Source organism: Dermacentor variabilis, unplaced genomic scaffold (genome assembly GCF_050947875.1).
Source record: "Dermacentor variabilis isolate Ectoservices unplaced genomic scaffold, ASM5094787v1 scaffold_19, whole genome shotgun sequence".
In the NCBI taxonomy this organism is placed as follows: Eukaryota; Metazoa; Arthropoda; class Arachnida; order Ixodida; family Ixodidae; genus Dermacentor; species Dermacentor variabilis.
In genome coordinates this window covers 2,561,100-2,577,379 of record NW_027460357.1, presented here as the reverse complement: position 1 = coordinate 2,577,379, position 16,280 = coordinate 2,561,100, and the positions used below count along the sequence as shown (strand labels likewise).

At 48.6% G+C, this 16,280-nt stretch overlaps 1 protein-coding gene and 1 pseudogene across 4 annotated transcripts in view; one reads left to right on the top strand and one right to left on the bottom strand.

Moving 5' to 3' along the window:
* Positions 1-16,280, bottom strand: part of LOC142568468 (DNA excision repair protein ERCC-6-like) — a 595,812-nt gene that overhangs the window by 60,163 nt on the left and 519,369 nt on the right. The gene's annotated exons all lie outside the window — the stretch shown is intronic.
* LOC142568485 (uncharacterized) lies at positions 12,464-14,305 on the top strand (annotated as a pseudogene).

Genomic DNA, 16,280 nt, shown 5'->3' with positions numbered 1-16,280 from the left:
ATACAACATCCTATTCAATGACAATGGTAAGCTTCCAGTTAGGAGCTGACAATGTCTGCCGTATATATGTATTTATTTATTTATTTACAAAGACCTTACAGGCCCCCCTAGGAGCATGACGTAAGGGGGGGGGGTATAAACGGAAACAGTACTATAAGAGCCAGTAAACATATTATGTAGCAAGTGGCACTTATACATTTCTACTATAAAGCATTCAAACTCAAGAGATACAGCACTTTCAATATGTAACTGATGCGCAGTACAGACCACAATGCAACTGAGAAATAACAATGAAAAGCAATAGGTCGGTGAAAAGATTAAAAGGGTGTTATTGAAAGATGACTGCTGACTTGGCTGCGGAAGGAATCATGGTTTGTTAAGGAAGCGATAGTGTCAGGCAAATCATTCCACAGAGAAATGGCACGTGGAAGCGAAGAGCTGTTGAAGGTTAATGTGTGACCGAAGATGCATGAGTAACTGAAATTGTTATGGAGGCGTTTTGACATGCGCAAAGGCCTTTCGAGAGGTAGCGGAGACAGCCTATTAACCATGAACATACTTGTGGAACAAACAGAGAAGTGCAATGCAACGGCGAGTTTCAAGTGAAATGATGTCATGATTCTGTTTAACCTCAGTTACGCTATGAGAATAGTTATAATCGCAAGAAATAAAACGTGCTGCTCTATTCTGTACGGCTTGTAGCATACTGATTAGATATTTTTGATGAGGCGACCACATAGGGCTTGCAAATTCTAGTTGAGGCCGGACAAATGTTGCATATGCAAGCTTCCGGCTTCTGGTTGGGGCATTTTTTAAGTTTCTTAGTAAATACCCCAAAGTTCGTGAGGGTTTGGCGCAAATGGCGGTGAAGTGGGATGCCCAGGACAGGTTAGGAGCGAGGTGAACTCCGAGATATTTATACGAAGATGCTTCCGAGACCTGAGAGTAGTTAAGAAAGTAGGTGAACTTAGAATTAACATGCTTACGGCTAAAAGTGATAACGTTACATTTAGATTCGTTAAGATGCATTTGCCAGGTGCTACACCAATCAGAAACATTCTTGAGGTCATTTTGAAGTGAGATGTGCTCGGCGATAGAATTAATGGTGCGATAAATTATGCAATCGTCAGCAAAAAGACGGATAGAAGAAGATATGTCAGTAGGCAGGTCGTTGATGTATATTAGAAATAGTAAGGGTCCTAAAACGCTGCCTTGTGGAACACCGGAAGTGACATAGCAAGGGGGTGAATACGAACAGTTAACAACTGTGATCCAACCCATTTTTATTCTTCTATAAATTTCCTTCTCATGATGAGGGTTCCCTGTGATCAATTGACCTAGGTAAATGTAACACTTCATTTGGGCCTAGTTGGTACATAATTCTAAACTAAAAGTAACATTTGGCTTTTGGCAGCTGGGTTCCCTGTGTCGCTTTTGACTGCCGTGGTTGAAGCTCTGATTCAGAGAAGTAAAACCACAAATAGGCCGGCCGCCGAACGTGAAACGCGAAGGCCTGCGGTGGTCCCTTATATGCATAAGGTGACCCATCAACTCCAGAAAGTTGCTTGCAGGCATGGTGTTCCTTTGGCAATTCCTGCGCCAAACAAGCTTTCAAAGCTATGTTCCCGCACCTGCGGAGAGAGCAGAGGGGGATGCCAAATTCGGCATGATGCCTCATACGTGTCGTGCGCTGTCGGCGTGGTTTATGGCATTCCACTCTCATGTGGTAAGACATACGTTGGCCAGACAGGGCGTTGCGTCAATAAGCGACTCAGGGAACATGCGCAAAAATTAAACGAAAATGTAGATAAAGGAGCGCACCTGGTTGCGCATATAAACTCTTGCAGCAATTGTGAGGCGCGACTTGATCGGACGATAATTCTTGGAAAAAGCAAGAATGAACATGCGCGGCTTGCCTTAGAGGCCTATCACATAAAAAGACAAGGAAATAATTGCATTAGTGACACATCTTTGTCCCTGCACCCATCAGAAATTGATTTCCTATGTTTGCATATACGATAAGTTGGCATATGTCAGTAATGTATTATATGCGCCTGCGCAGTTGTGTGGCCTAGGTATATATATGCATCGACGACGAAAAGAAAAAAAGGAAGTTGTTAGTCAGCGCCGGTGTGTGTCGTGTCTTTCTTATTGTGGCTCGTCTTAGGTGTTTGCGCTGTTACGTTTAGTTTAGGTAAATGTACTCCTTCATAGACTCTAGAGGCTGACTGACGATCATGACTTCTTGTTCCGTTGTCCGGTTTTTCATCATTATCTTTGTCTTCTGCATATTATTCTTCAACCCCACTCTTACACTTTCTCTGTTAGAGTCCTCAATCATTTGTTGTAACTCGTCTGCAGTGTTGCTTAATAAAACAATGTCATCGGCAAACCGAAGGTTACCGAGATATTCGCCGTCGATCCTTACTCCTAAGCCTTCCCAGCTTAATAGCTTGACTATTTCTTACAAACACGCAGTTAATAGCATTGGAGAGATTGCATCTCCTTGACTGGCCCCTTTCTTTATAGGTATCTTCCTACTTTTCTTGTGGAGAATTAAGCTGTGGAATCTCTGTAGATATTTTCTGAATATTTACATACGCGGTTGTACTCCTCGATTACGTAATGCTTCTATGACTGCTGGTATCTCTACTGAATCAAATGCCTTTTGGTAATCTATTAAAGCCATATTGACACGTGTACTTGTTTGTCTATATCGGGTGACATGCTTCACCGCCTAACAAATGTTATCGCACAGCGCAGGACGCGCCTGCATGTATCGGAAGTTTCTGGAATGTTATCGATGCTTCCATCCACTGTCTGTGAGCGAACCTTGTGTAATCTGATCGCATGTATGCGCGATGCGAATGGCGTAGAACTTTGTGGAAGGCATGCGGGTCTCAGCGATCACTCTGGAACATTCGACGACTGATCTATAAAAGCCGACGCGCTTTACCCGCTGATCAGATTTTGAGGATCACCGTCTGTGTTCGCCGTTGTCGCCGTTCTTTAAGTGTAGCCTGTTTTTTGGGCACAGGTTCGCCCAATAAAAATTTGTTTTGTCTTTCACAGTATTGCTACTGTGTTCTTTATACGTCACTACCACATGACATCTGGTGGAGGTGCTTGTGCGTTCATGTACCGAACGCCCCCACAAAGCCGCAATCCAAGCCCGAAGCCCGAGGATAAAACCAACATCGCCCAAGACCAGTATGAAATCCGGGCAGCCAACTGCAAGGGCTGCCCGGATTTCTACCTGAGACGACAAAGAAGATCATGGCCAAGACAACCCCAATGGCTGCCTCAGCGTCCCCCATTATCCTGCAACAACCTCGGGACCCACTGACCTTTCATGGAGCAGCTACTGAAGAGCCGGAATCCTGGCTGGAGACCTATGAACGAATCACGACTTTCAACAACTGGGACTCCGACGACAAGCTGGGGCATGTATACTTCGCCTTAGAAGGCGCCGCCAGAACATGGTTTGAGAACCGGGAGTCGACCATGACAACATGGGACTTGTTCCATAGCGACTTCCTGCGCACCTTTACGAGCGTCGTGCGCAAGGAAAGGGCCGAAGCTATGCTGGACGCCCAAGTGCAGCTATCTAATGAGAATGTTGCCATCTTTATGGAAGAAATGAGCCGTCTGTTCCGCCATGCCGACCCGCATATGTCCGACGAAAAGAAAGTCCGCCTACTGATGCGTGGTGTAAAGGAGGAACTATTCACCAGAATGGTACGAGGCCCACCGAAGACTATCAACGAGTTTTATCGCGAGGCCACTAGCCTCAAGAAGACACTGGAAATGCGGAACCGGCAATTCAACCGCCGCATGAACTCAATAAGCTATGCCGGAGTTCAGTCACTGGCCACCGACGACCTGTGCGAGACAATCCGAGCGGTCGTGCCGCAGGAGCTACAGAACCTGTTCCCGTCATCACAGCCTCAAGTGGCTTCGATTGCCGACGCCGTACGTGAGGCGCTCCAACAACTCGGAGTAGCCCTTGAATCGCCGCAGCCTCAGCCACAAGCGATGACATATGCCACTGTAGCCCGCCGTCACGTTCCCCCTCCGCACCCACGGCAGGGCCCAGTGACGACAGTTCCGTCGTCCACCACCACCCCTGCCGCCAGCACGCCAACCCGTCACCCCACGCGGCATTCCAAGGAACACAGACGTTTCGCGCGCTCCCGACTACCGTCCGCTTTGCTATCACTGCGGAGAAGCCGGGCACATCTACCGCCGATGCCCATACCGGGAAATGGGACTCCAAGGGTTCGCCGTTACGCACCGTGACCACAGATTGGCGAACGACCTCGCGATATCGCCGACTACCTCACCGCCACTCAGTGGAACCCGAGACGACCGTCCCGTTCGCTGTCACCAGGCCGTTACCTGTCGCCGCAGCGCCGACCATACACCTACCCAGCCCGAGGCCGCTCTGCGGGCCCATATCCGGAAAACTAAAAGCAGCAACTGGAGGTGGTGCGGTTGCTGTTCGTCGAACTGATGAAGATCCTCCGCCGTCGACGAAGACGCCGAAGAAACTACCTCGACGACATAACGAACTCCATAACGACCACGAACTCACCGCCTTAGACGATACAAGGGCCAATTACTCCGTCATGAGTGGACACATCGCCGCCCAGTTGAAGAAAGTTAAGATTGCATGGGAAGGCCCCCGAATTCAGACCGCCATAACATAACGACCACGAACTCACCGCCTTAGACGATACAAGGGCCAATTACTCCGTCATGAGTGGACACATCGCCGCCCAGTTGAAGAAAGTTAAGATTGCATGGGTAGGCCCCCGAATTCGGACCGCTTGAGGACACCTCATCACGCCGCCTAGAATCTGCACGGCAAGAACTACCGTTCATGACCGGGCTTACCCTGCCACCTTCGTTATCCTCCAACAGTTTTCACGAGACGGCATTCTCGGCATGGACTTCCTGAACCAACACAGCGCAATCATAGACCTGAAGTCAAAATTGATAACGCTGTCGGAAGATCAAGCGATACCGCCGGAGAGCTCTCATAGTCACCATGTCTTGCGTATGCTCGAAGATCAAGTGAGCATCTCGCCGCGCTCCAGCATTATTATTTCTGTCAGCACCGAAACACCCGCTGACGTAGAAGGCGTCATCGAGGGCGACCAACATCTACTGCTCGACCGTGAAATTTGCGTCGCCAGAGGGATCGCTTGACTCCACGAAGGGAAAGCGGACCTTATGCTAACCAACTTCAGCCAAGAGTTCAAGCACATCAACAAGGGCATGACAATCGCGTACATCGAGGAAATTGTCGAAACTAGCAATGCATTTGTCATCTCGGATTCTGCCGCATCTCCCCCGATGAGCATAGTCCCCGAACCAGACTTCGACGTAAATCCAAGTCTTCCTATGAGTAAGCAGCAACAGATCAGAAGTGTTCTCCGACGATACAAAGACTGCTTTTCGACGTCATCGAGGATTCGACAAACACCAGAAGAGGGTTATAGCGCCGAAAAAACACAACACACAGCAAGCGAGACGGGACAGGCGCAATAACCCTCTTCTGGAAACATGCACCAACTAGCCCCCCAACAAGTATTACTCGACAAACACCAGTTGCAAAGCATCGCATAATAACCGAAGAGTGCGCTTGACCACTCCACCAGAGCCCTTACCGAGTTTCGAAGCGAGAACGTGAAGCTATTAGGCAACAAGTCGACGAAATGCTGTGCGACGACATCATCCAGCTGTCGAAAAGCCCGTGGGCATCTCCTGTAGTCCTGGTGCAGAAAAAGGATGGAACCCTACGCTTCTGCGGCGATTATCGTCGACTGAACAAGATCACGAAGAAGGACGTGTACAACCTTTCACGGATAGACGACGCATTGGATCAGCTATGCAACGCTACATACTTCTCGTCGATGAACCTCAAGTCTGGCTATTGGCAAATAGAAGTCGGCGAAAGAGATCGCAAAAAGACCGCCTTCATCACCACAGACGGCCTCTATGAGTTCAAGGTTATGCCATTCGGACTGTGATCGGCGCCTGCAACGTTCCAGCGTGTGATGGACACGCTTTTAGCAGGATTGAAGTGGCAGACCTGTCTCGTTTACTTGGAAAACGTCGTCATCTTCGCCGGAAATTTCGACGATCACCTTAGGTGGCTTGCGACAGTATTCATCATCATCATCAGCCTGGCTACGCCCACTGCAGGGCAAAGGCCTCTCCCATGCTTCTCCAACAACCCCGGTGTCATGTACTAATTGTGGCCTTGCCAAGCCTGCAAACTTCTTAATCTCATCCGCCAACCTAACTTTCTGCCGCCCCCTGCTACGCTTCCCTTCCCTTGGGATCCAGTCCGTAACCCTTAATGACCATCCGTTATCTCCCCGCCTCATTACATGTCCTGCCCATGCCCATTTCTTTTTCTTGATTTCAACATAGATGTAATTAACTCGCGTTTGTTCCCTCACCCAATCTGCTCTTTTCTTATCCCTTAACTTTACACCTATCATTCTTCTTTTTATAGCTCGTTGCGCCGTCCTCAATTTGAATAGAACCCTTTTCGTAAGCCTCCAGGTTTCTGCCCTGTAGGTGAGTACTGGTAAGACACAGCTATTATACACTTTTCTCTTGAGGGATAACGGCAACCTACTGTTCATGATCTGAAAATTCCTGCCAAACGCACCCCAGCCCATTCTTATTCTTCCGATTATTTCCGTCTCATGATCCGGATCCTCCGTCACTACCTGCCCTAAGTAGATGTATTCCCTTACCACTTCCAGTGCCTCGCTACATATTGTAAATTGCTGTTCTCTTCCGAGACTGCTAAACATTACTTTAGTTTTCTGCAGAATAATTTTTAGACCCACTCTTCTGCTTTGCCTCTCCAGGTCAGTGAGCATGCATTGCAATTGGTCCCCTGAGTTACTAAGCAAGGCTCATCAGCGAATCGCAAGTTACTAAGGTATTCTCCATTAACTTTTATCCCCAATTCTTCCCAATCCAGGTCTCTGAATACCTCCTGTAAACACGCTGTGAATAGCATTGGGGAGATCGTGTCTCCCTGCCTGACGCCTTTCTTTATTGGGATTTTGTTGCTTTCTTTATGGAGGACTACGGTGGCTGTGGAGCCGCTATAGATACCTTTCAGTATATTTACATATGGCTCGTCTACACCCTGGTTCCGTAATGCCTCCATGACTGCTGAGGTTTCGACAGAATCAAACGCTTTCTCGTAATCAATGAAAGCTATATATAAGGGTTGGTTATATTCCGCCCATTTCTCTATCACCTGATTGATAGTGTGAATATGGTCTATTGTTGAGTAGCCTTTACAGAATGCTGCCTGGTCTTTTGCTTGACAGAAGTATAAGGTGTTCCAAATTCTATTTGCGATTATCTTAGTAAATAGTTTGTAGGCAACTGACAGTAAGCTGATCGGTCTATAATTTTTCAAGTCTTTGGCGTCCCCTTTCTTATGGATTAGGATTATGTTAGCGTTCTTCCAAGATTCCGGTACGCTAGAGGTCATGAGGCATTGCGTATACAGGGTGGCCAGTTTCTCTAGAACAATCTGTCCATCATCCTTCAAAAAAACTGCTGTTACCTTATCCTCCCCAGCTGCCTTCCCCCTTTGCATATCTCCCAAGGCTTTCTTTACTTCTTCCGGCGTTACCTGTGGGATTTCGAATTCCTCTAGACTATTTTCTCTTCCATTATCGTCGTGGGTGCTATTGGTACTATATAAATCTCTATGGAACTCATCAGCCACTTGAACTATCTCATCCATATTAGTAATGATATTGCTGGCTTTGTCTCTTAACGCATACATCTGGTTTTTGCCAATTCCTAGTTTCTTCTTCACTGCTTTTAGGCTTCCTCCTTTCCTGAGAACATGTTCAATTCTGTCCATATTATACTTCCTTATGTCAGCTGTCTTACGCTTGTTGTTTAACTTCGAAAGTTCTGCCAGTTCTATTCCAGCTGTAGGGTTAGAGGCTTCCATACATTGGCGTTTCTTGATCAGATCTTTCGTCTCCTGCGATAATTTACTGGTATCCTGCCTGATAAGTTACCACCGACTTCCATTGCACACTCCTTAATGATGCCCTCAAGATTGTCGTTCATTGCTTCAACACTAAGGTCCTCTTCCTGAGTTAAAGCCGAATACCTGTTCTGTAGCTTGATCTGGAATTCCTCTATTTTCCCTCTTACCGCTAACTCATTGATGGGCTTCTTATGTACCAGTTGCTTCCGTTCTCTCCTCAGGTCTAGGCTAATTCGAGTTCTTACCATCCTGTGGTCACTGCTGCGCACCTTGCCGAGCACGTCCACATCTTGTAGGATGCCAGGGTTAGCGCAGAGTATGAAGTCTGTTTCATTTCTAGTCTCGCCGTTCGGGCTCCTCCAGGTCCACTTTCGGCTATCCCGCTTGCGGAAGAAGGTATTCCTTATCCTCATATTATTCTGTTCCGCAAACTCTACTAATAACTCTCCCCTGCTATTCCTAGTGCCTATGCCATATTCCCCCACTGCCTTCTCTCCAGCCTGCTTCTTGCCTACCTTGGCATTAAAGTCGCCCATTAGTAAAGCGTATTTAGTTTTCACTCTACCCATCGCCGATTCCACGTCTTAGAAGATTTCGACTCACTGGTCATCATGACTGGATGTAGGGACGTAGACCTGTACAACCTTCATTTTGTAGAGCACGAGGTCGCGGGATCGAATCCCGGCCACGGCGGCCGCATTTCGATGGGGGCGAAATGCGAAAACACCCGTGTGCTTAGATTTAGGTGCACGTTAAAGAACCCCAGGTGGTCAAAATTTCCGGAGTCCTCCACTACGGCGTGCCTCATAATCAGAAAGTGGTTTTGGCACGTAAAACCCCAAATATTATTATTATTCATTTTGTACCTCTTATTAAGTTTCACAACAAGACCTGCCACCCTCTCGTTAATGCTATAGAATTCCTGTATGTTACCAGCTATATTCTTATTAATCAGGAATCCGACTCCTAGTTCTCTTCTCTCCGCTAAGCCCCGGTAGCACAGGACGTGCCCGCTTTTTAGCACTGTATAGGCTTCTTTTGGCCTCCTAACTTCACTGAACCCTATTTACTGCCCTCTAATTCCTCCAATAGCACTGCTAGGCTCGCCTCACTAGATAACGCTCTACCGTTAAACGATGCCAGGTTCATATTCCAATGGCGGCCCGTCCGGAGCCAGGGATTCTTAGCACCCTCTGCTGCGCCGCAGGTCTGACCGCCGCCATGGTCAGTTGCTTCGCAGCTGCTGGGGACTGAGGGCCGGAGGTTTGATTGTTGTGTTCATATAGGAGGTTTCGGCCAAGTACTGCACCAGGGTGGCCAATCCTTCTCTGGTGAGGGAGTGCGTTACCGGTTCTCGTCACCGGGATTAAGCCACACCCCAGGCCTGTTTATGCAATTTTATCAACACGCGGATTCTTTTTTTTAAATACGGTGGAAAATTGCCGGCACCGGGATTCGAACCACGGACCTCTTGCATGCGAGGCGGGTGTTCTACCTCTACGCCACCGCTGCACATCCAGTGCTTGCGACAGTATTAGAGACCATCAAGTCATCAGGGCTCACTCTGAAGCCGGAAAAGTGCCGCTTCATTTACGATGAGCTTCTGTTCCTAGGCCACGTCATCAGCAAATCTGGAGTACACCCCGACCCGCAGAAGACAGTTGCCATCACAGAGTTCCCGCAGCCAATCAACAAGAAGGCAGTGCGCAGATTCCTTGGCATGTGTGCCTACTAGAGGCACTTTGTCAAGGAATTTTCAAGCATCGCGGAGCCACTAACACATCTAACCAAATGTTATGTCGAGCTCAAGTGGGAACCGCCGCAGGCCGATGCATTTCAAGAACGACGCATGCAGTCACCGCCGGTACTTGCACACTTTGACGAGGACGCCGATACCGAAATCCACACTGACGCCAGCAGCCTAGGCTTCGGTGCCGTCCTAGTCCAGAGGAAAGACGGACTTGAACGGGTGATATCTTATGCTAGCCAGTCGCTGTCGAAAGCAAAAGACAATTATTCTACGACTGAAAAGGAATGCCTCGCCATCATTTGGGCTACAGCAAAATTCCGCCCTTACCTCTATGGCAGGCCATTCAAAGTCGTCAGCGACCATCACTTGTTGTGCTAGCTAACTTAAAGGACCCTTCAGGACGGCTGGCGCGGTGGAGCCTCAGACTGGAAGAATATGATGTCACGGTAATATACAAGTCCGGAAGGAAACACTCTGACGCCGACTGCTTATCACGTGCCCCCATCGATCCCCCGCCGTAAGACGACGAGCATGACGATGCCTTCCTTAGAATAAGCGCGGGAAATTTCACTAAACACCAACGAGCAGACCCGGAGCTAGAAGGCCTCGTCGAGTATTTGGAAGGGAACACCGACGTTATCACTAGGCCATTTAAGCGCGGGTTGTCTCCGTTCACGCATCAAAACAAACTGCTCGTGAAGAAGAAATTCTCACGAGTCCGTGCCAGCTACCTTTTTGTTGTACCGTCAGCGCTGTGTCCAGAAGTACTGCACGCCCTACACAACAAGCCAACTGCTGGGCACCTTGGATTCTCCCGGACGCTGTCGAGTATACAGGAAAAGTAGTACTGGCCACGTCTGACCGCCGACGTCGCCAATTATGTCAAGACATGCCGAGACTGTCAGCGACGCAAGACACTATCGACAAGGCCAGCAGGATTACTACAGCCGATCGAACCTCCTCACCGACCATTCCAGCAGATCGGGATAGATTTGTTGGGGTCGTTTCCGATGTCAACATCCGGGAATATGTGCATCGTCGTAGCGACTATCTCGCCCCCACTTCGCTGAAACTAAAGCTCTACTAAAAAGCAGCGCAGCCGAAGTGGCGAAATTTTTCGTCGAGAACATCCTGCTGCGACATGGTGCCCCAGAAGTAAGTCCTCATCACCGGCAGAGGAACGGCTTTTACAGCAGAGCTCACCCAAGCCATCCTGCAATACAGCCAGACAAGCCACAGGAGGACAACTGCCTACCACCCACAGACGAATGGTCTCATGGAGCGCCTGAACAAGACCCTCGCCAACATGCTAGCAATGTACGTCGACGTTGAGCACAATACGTGGGACGCGGTCCTCCCGTAAGTAACCTTCGCTTACAACACGGCGGTGCAAGAAACAACACAGATCACGCTGTTCAAGTTGGTTTACGGCAGGAACCCGACGACGACGTTCGACGCCATGCTGCCGCACATCATTGACGAAGAGAATGTTGACGTCGCTACCTATCTCCAGCGCGTCGAAGAAGCCCGACAGCTCGCCCGCCTACGGATCAAGAACCAGCAGCTTACTGACAGCCGACACTACAACCTCCGACGACGCTACGTCGAGTACCAGCCCGGTGACCGTGTTTGGGTTTGGACCCCGATACGCCGACGAGGACTCAGAAACTATTGCGACGCTATTTCGGACCCTACAACGTCATCTGACGTATTGGCGCACTAGACTATGAGGTCGTGCCAGACGACATTGCAGATTCACAGCGGCGCCGCGCACGATCTGAAGTGGTCCATGTGGTGCGTCCTAAGCCCTTTTACGCACGCTTACGAATTTCCTTAGTTCGCTGTTTCTTTGCTACGGGGGTTTTGTTTATTACTTTCGTTTGTTTGCAGGGTCGATGCTTTTTAAGAGGGGGGTATTGACACGTGTACTTGTTTGTCTTTATCGGGCGACAAGTTTCACCGCCTAACAAATGTTATCGCACAGCGCAGGACGCGCCTGCATGTATCGGAAGTTTCTGGAATGTTATCGACGCTTCCATCCACTGTCTGTGAGCGAACCTTGTGTAATCTGATCGTATGTATGCGCGACGTGAGTGGCGTAGAACTTCGTTGAAGGCATGCGGGTCCCAGTGATCACTCGGGAACATTCGACGACTGATCTATAAAAGCCGACGCACTTGACCCGCTGATCAGATTTTCGACGATCGCCGACCGTGTTCGCCGCTATCGTTGTGCTGTAAGTGTAGCCTGTTTTTGTGGGCACAGGTTCGCCCAATAAAAGTTAAGTTTTGTACTTCACAGTATTGCTACTGTGTTCTTCAACGTCACCACCACGTGACAATATATAGAGGCTGATTGTACTCTGCGAATTTCTCGATTACCTGATTGATAACATGGATGTGACCCACTGTAGAATATCCCTTGTCGAGTCCTGCCTGTTCTCTTGGCTGACTAAAGTTGTATTTAGTTTCGTTATTCCTTTGAGTTCTTTATTCCCCAGGGGGGGCTTCTGTATTTCATTATATACATGGTTGTATACGTTGAATAAACGGCTTTTTACATCGGGACGGTTGGAGCCTGACTTCACCTTCGGTCAATACCACATTGGCAATGAGGATGCCTTGAACGTACCCTTAGCCCCGCTGCGCCATCCGGATCCGCCAACCATGAGCTTCACCGGGCTTGCTCCGCCACCGTTTTTCCTTCCGACGCCCGGCCGGCCGTCATTGCCATGGGAGCAGTGGGAGCAGATGTTCAACGGTACTTACTGGCATCCGGAGCCACCGCATTCAAGCCGGAGCAACGCAAGGTTATTCTTTTGCATTGTTTGGGGGCGGAGGGCTAGCGTATTTATCAGACGCTACATGCAGGGACCAGCACCGCAGCACCGGCAGCGCCAAGTGCCGCAGCCCTTGCTGATGACAAGTCTGTCGTGGCCCCTCCTGACGAATACGACTCTGCACTCGCCGCATTACGGCACCAGTTTACAACGTCATGCAACATTATCGTCGAGCGTCATCGCTTTCACCGCCCCAGCCAACACACAGGCAAGTCCGTTCGTGACTTTGTTGGCGCTCTACAGGAGCTAGCATCATATTGTTCATTTGCCTCGCAAGATGATGCTCTGCGGAATCAATTCGTTGCCGGCGTAGCTTCTAATCGCGTATGCTAGCGGTTACTGCTTGAGGGTTCCAAACTTTCATTCGAGAATTCAGTTCGAATTGCACTTCAGTTTGAGCAGGCGGCTGAAGAGCTAAAGGAGCTTTCTGCTTCCGTCGAAGCAATTTCATTGCGGCAGCGTTTTAAACCATCCTCGCATTCTTCGAAAAAAACGAATTCACAACCGGCAGCCACCGCTGAGCAGAATTTAATGAGGAGCGCGGGCGGCTCACGTGCGCCGCAGCGGAACCGCCGCCCTGAGCGGAACCGAGAAAAAAGTAGCCGCTGCGGTTCACCACATTGTTTCCGAAGCGGCTCGCGGGACCACATCGCGTCAGCGCCGCAGTGCCCAGCGCATGGCAAGACTTGCTCGTTTTGCGGTCGCAAGGGCTACTTTCAAAGGGTATGCAACCGCAAGCTAACTCAAATGCAAGGCCGAGTCCGTGAAGTTGAATTTCATGAAGATGTTTCGTCATCTAGCAGCGCTGAGCAAGTTTTGACTGTGCAGCGTTCCACGCATAGCGGAATTCATATTCAAGTCCAAGTCGCCAATGTCACCTTGACATTCCTTGTAGATTCAGGGTCGTCTGTTTCGATCCTTTTGGAGCAAGAATTCAGTCGATATTTTCAGAGCGTTCCGCTCCTGCCTGCTCCGCATGTTACTCTGTTTGACTACTCTCAACGGCCAATTCCCGTGCTAGGTTGTTTCCAGGCAGACGTTCAGTTTAAAGGCCGCACAGCGTCGCTACGTTTTTATATTCGAAGATCCTCAATGCGAAGATCCATGGCATTAAAGCCTTGGATCTTCGCATTGAGGGTTCTCCTTTCAAGTGCTTATACACGTCCGTTGCTCCGCTGCCGACTGTTGTTGACGCGCTATCCTGTTCCATTTCCACACCGTCAAGCACGCAGCCCCGTAACAAAGCTCTTCCGCCAGCCTTAGCACATGAGTTCAGTTCACTTTTCAGTCCCAAGTTGGGTTTTGCTAAGGGGTTCACGTATTGTATCAAGATGCGGCAAGGCGTGCAGCCTGTAACTTCGAAGCTTCAGAGGTTGCTGAGCCTTGACATCATCGAACGCATCGATGCTTCTGAATGGGTGCCCCCATTGCTGTTGTTGACAAGAAAGGCGGTAGCATCAGTATGTGTGTAGACCTTCGAGAGCCGAACAAAGCTACTGTTCCAGACAGTTTCCCGTTGCCCCACACAGAGTGCTTCACACTTTGGTAGGCGCGGTCTCCTGGCATACCGCAGCAGCAGTCTACGAGCTCGTCGCCACTGCGACGTCCAAAGCGGCCGACCCGAGAGCGCCGGCCGCCGGCCTGGCTCCAAGACTATCAGACCAACTAGTTGGCGGTCTGACGTTGTGTATATAGTTTGTAAATATGTAAATAAGCAGTGTGCATACCTTGGGGTTTTCCTTACTAATACTTACTAACCACTAATCACTAAACATAAGGGAGGGAGTATGTGGTATTTAGTTTCGTTATTCTTTTGAGTTCTTTATTCCCCAGGGGGCGCTTCTGTTCTTCATTATATATATGGTTGTATATGTTGAATAAACAAACGGCTTTTTACATCGGAACGGCTGGAGCCTGACTTCACCTTCGGTCAATAGCACAATCTTCAACCCCACTCTTACACTTTCTCTGTTAGTCTTCAATCATTTGTTGTAACTCGTCTGCAGTGTTGCTGAATAAAACAATGTCATCGGCAAACCGAAGGTTGCCGAGATATTCGCCGTCAATCCTTACTCCTAGGCCTTCCCAGTTTAATAGCTTGAATATTTCTTCCAAGCATGCAGTGAATTGCATTGAAGAGATTGCGTCTCCTTGTGTGGCCCCTTTCTTTACAGGTATCTTCGTACTTTTCTTGTGGAGAATTAAGCTGTGGAATCTCTGTAGATATTTTCCAGAATATTTACATACGCGGTCTGTACTCCTTGATTACGTAATGCCTCTATGACTGCTGGTATCTCTACTGAATGAAATGCCTTTTTGTAACCTATGAAAGCCATATATAGAGGCTGATTGCGCTCCGCGGATTTCTCGATTACCTGATTGATGACATGGATGTGATCCACTGTAGAGCATCCCTTCCCGAGATCTGTCTGTTCCCTTGGCTGACTAAAGTCCAGTGTTGCCCTTATTCTATTGGAGATTATCTTGGCGAATATTTTACGTAATATGAGAAGTAAGCTAATGGGCCTGTATATTTTTGAATTCTTTGACATCTCCCTTTTTGTGGATTAGTATGTTTGCATTCTTCCAGTTTTCTGGGATCCTTACAGTCAACAGAGACTTCCAAGCACTATGTTTTCCAAGCACTATGTCTCCTCCATCTTTGATTAAATCGCCTGTTATTCTATCCTCTCCTGCCGCTCTTCCCCATTTCATGTTTTGCCAAGGCCCTTCTAACCTCCCCGCTAGTTACAGGAGGTGTTTCTGTATCCTGTTCATTACTGTTTCGAATGGAGTTATCCTGAGTCTTCTGGGTACTGTACAAGTCAGTATAGAATTCTCCCGCTACTTTTACTATACCTTCGAGATTGCTGATATTCTTTCGACATTTAAACAGGCACTTCAACCTTTTTTGACCTACTGGGCACAAGGCTTCCATATGAAAGCCGTAATGTCTTGTCTTTTAATAAGGTTTACTTGGTCAGTGTACAGTCGAACCCGGCGACATCGAACTCGCAAAAAAACACCGATCAGTTCAATATAGAGCATAATTCGATATAAGCCTGCTAAATAATTGGATGTCATAAAAGCACATACCATTTTTAAAATCCCTTTATTGATCAAACTAGCTCAGTTTCACACAAAATAGTCCTGCATTTTCTTCTGCTTACGCAATTTCGCTGCGTGCGACGCACGCACTTTTCCACTTTGTTTAAGGAGTCGGAGCAGCTGAGGCTGCAACCTTCCGCATTCGCGCAGAAGCACCGGACTAGTGCGAGCGCACCAATCACTTCGAAGGAAGTGGGCCAAGGATGGTCGTTGCTTTCCTCATTGGGGGCACTTTCACATGTGCATGGCACGATTTCGGCAATGTAGTCTTTGTTTCCGGGCTCTCCCGTGGTCGCGACACCATCATTTGCGCTCACAAACTCGTCCACTGTTAATTCGTCAACACTTCCGGAAATTATGACAGCTCGCTCTAAGTTTCGGCAACACTGGCAAAGGCTGCGTCGCATTCATCAGAATTTAGTCATCACCGAGCACGCGAAAGTCATTACGGCTGAAGCTGTTTCGGATTAACCGCTCGTACACGGCCGTGCGTACGCGTCGGGTGGCACGGGCATTGGGTCGTGAGTTAGGCCGCT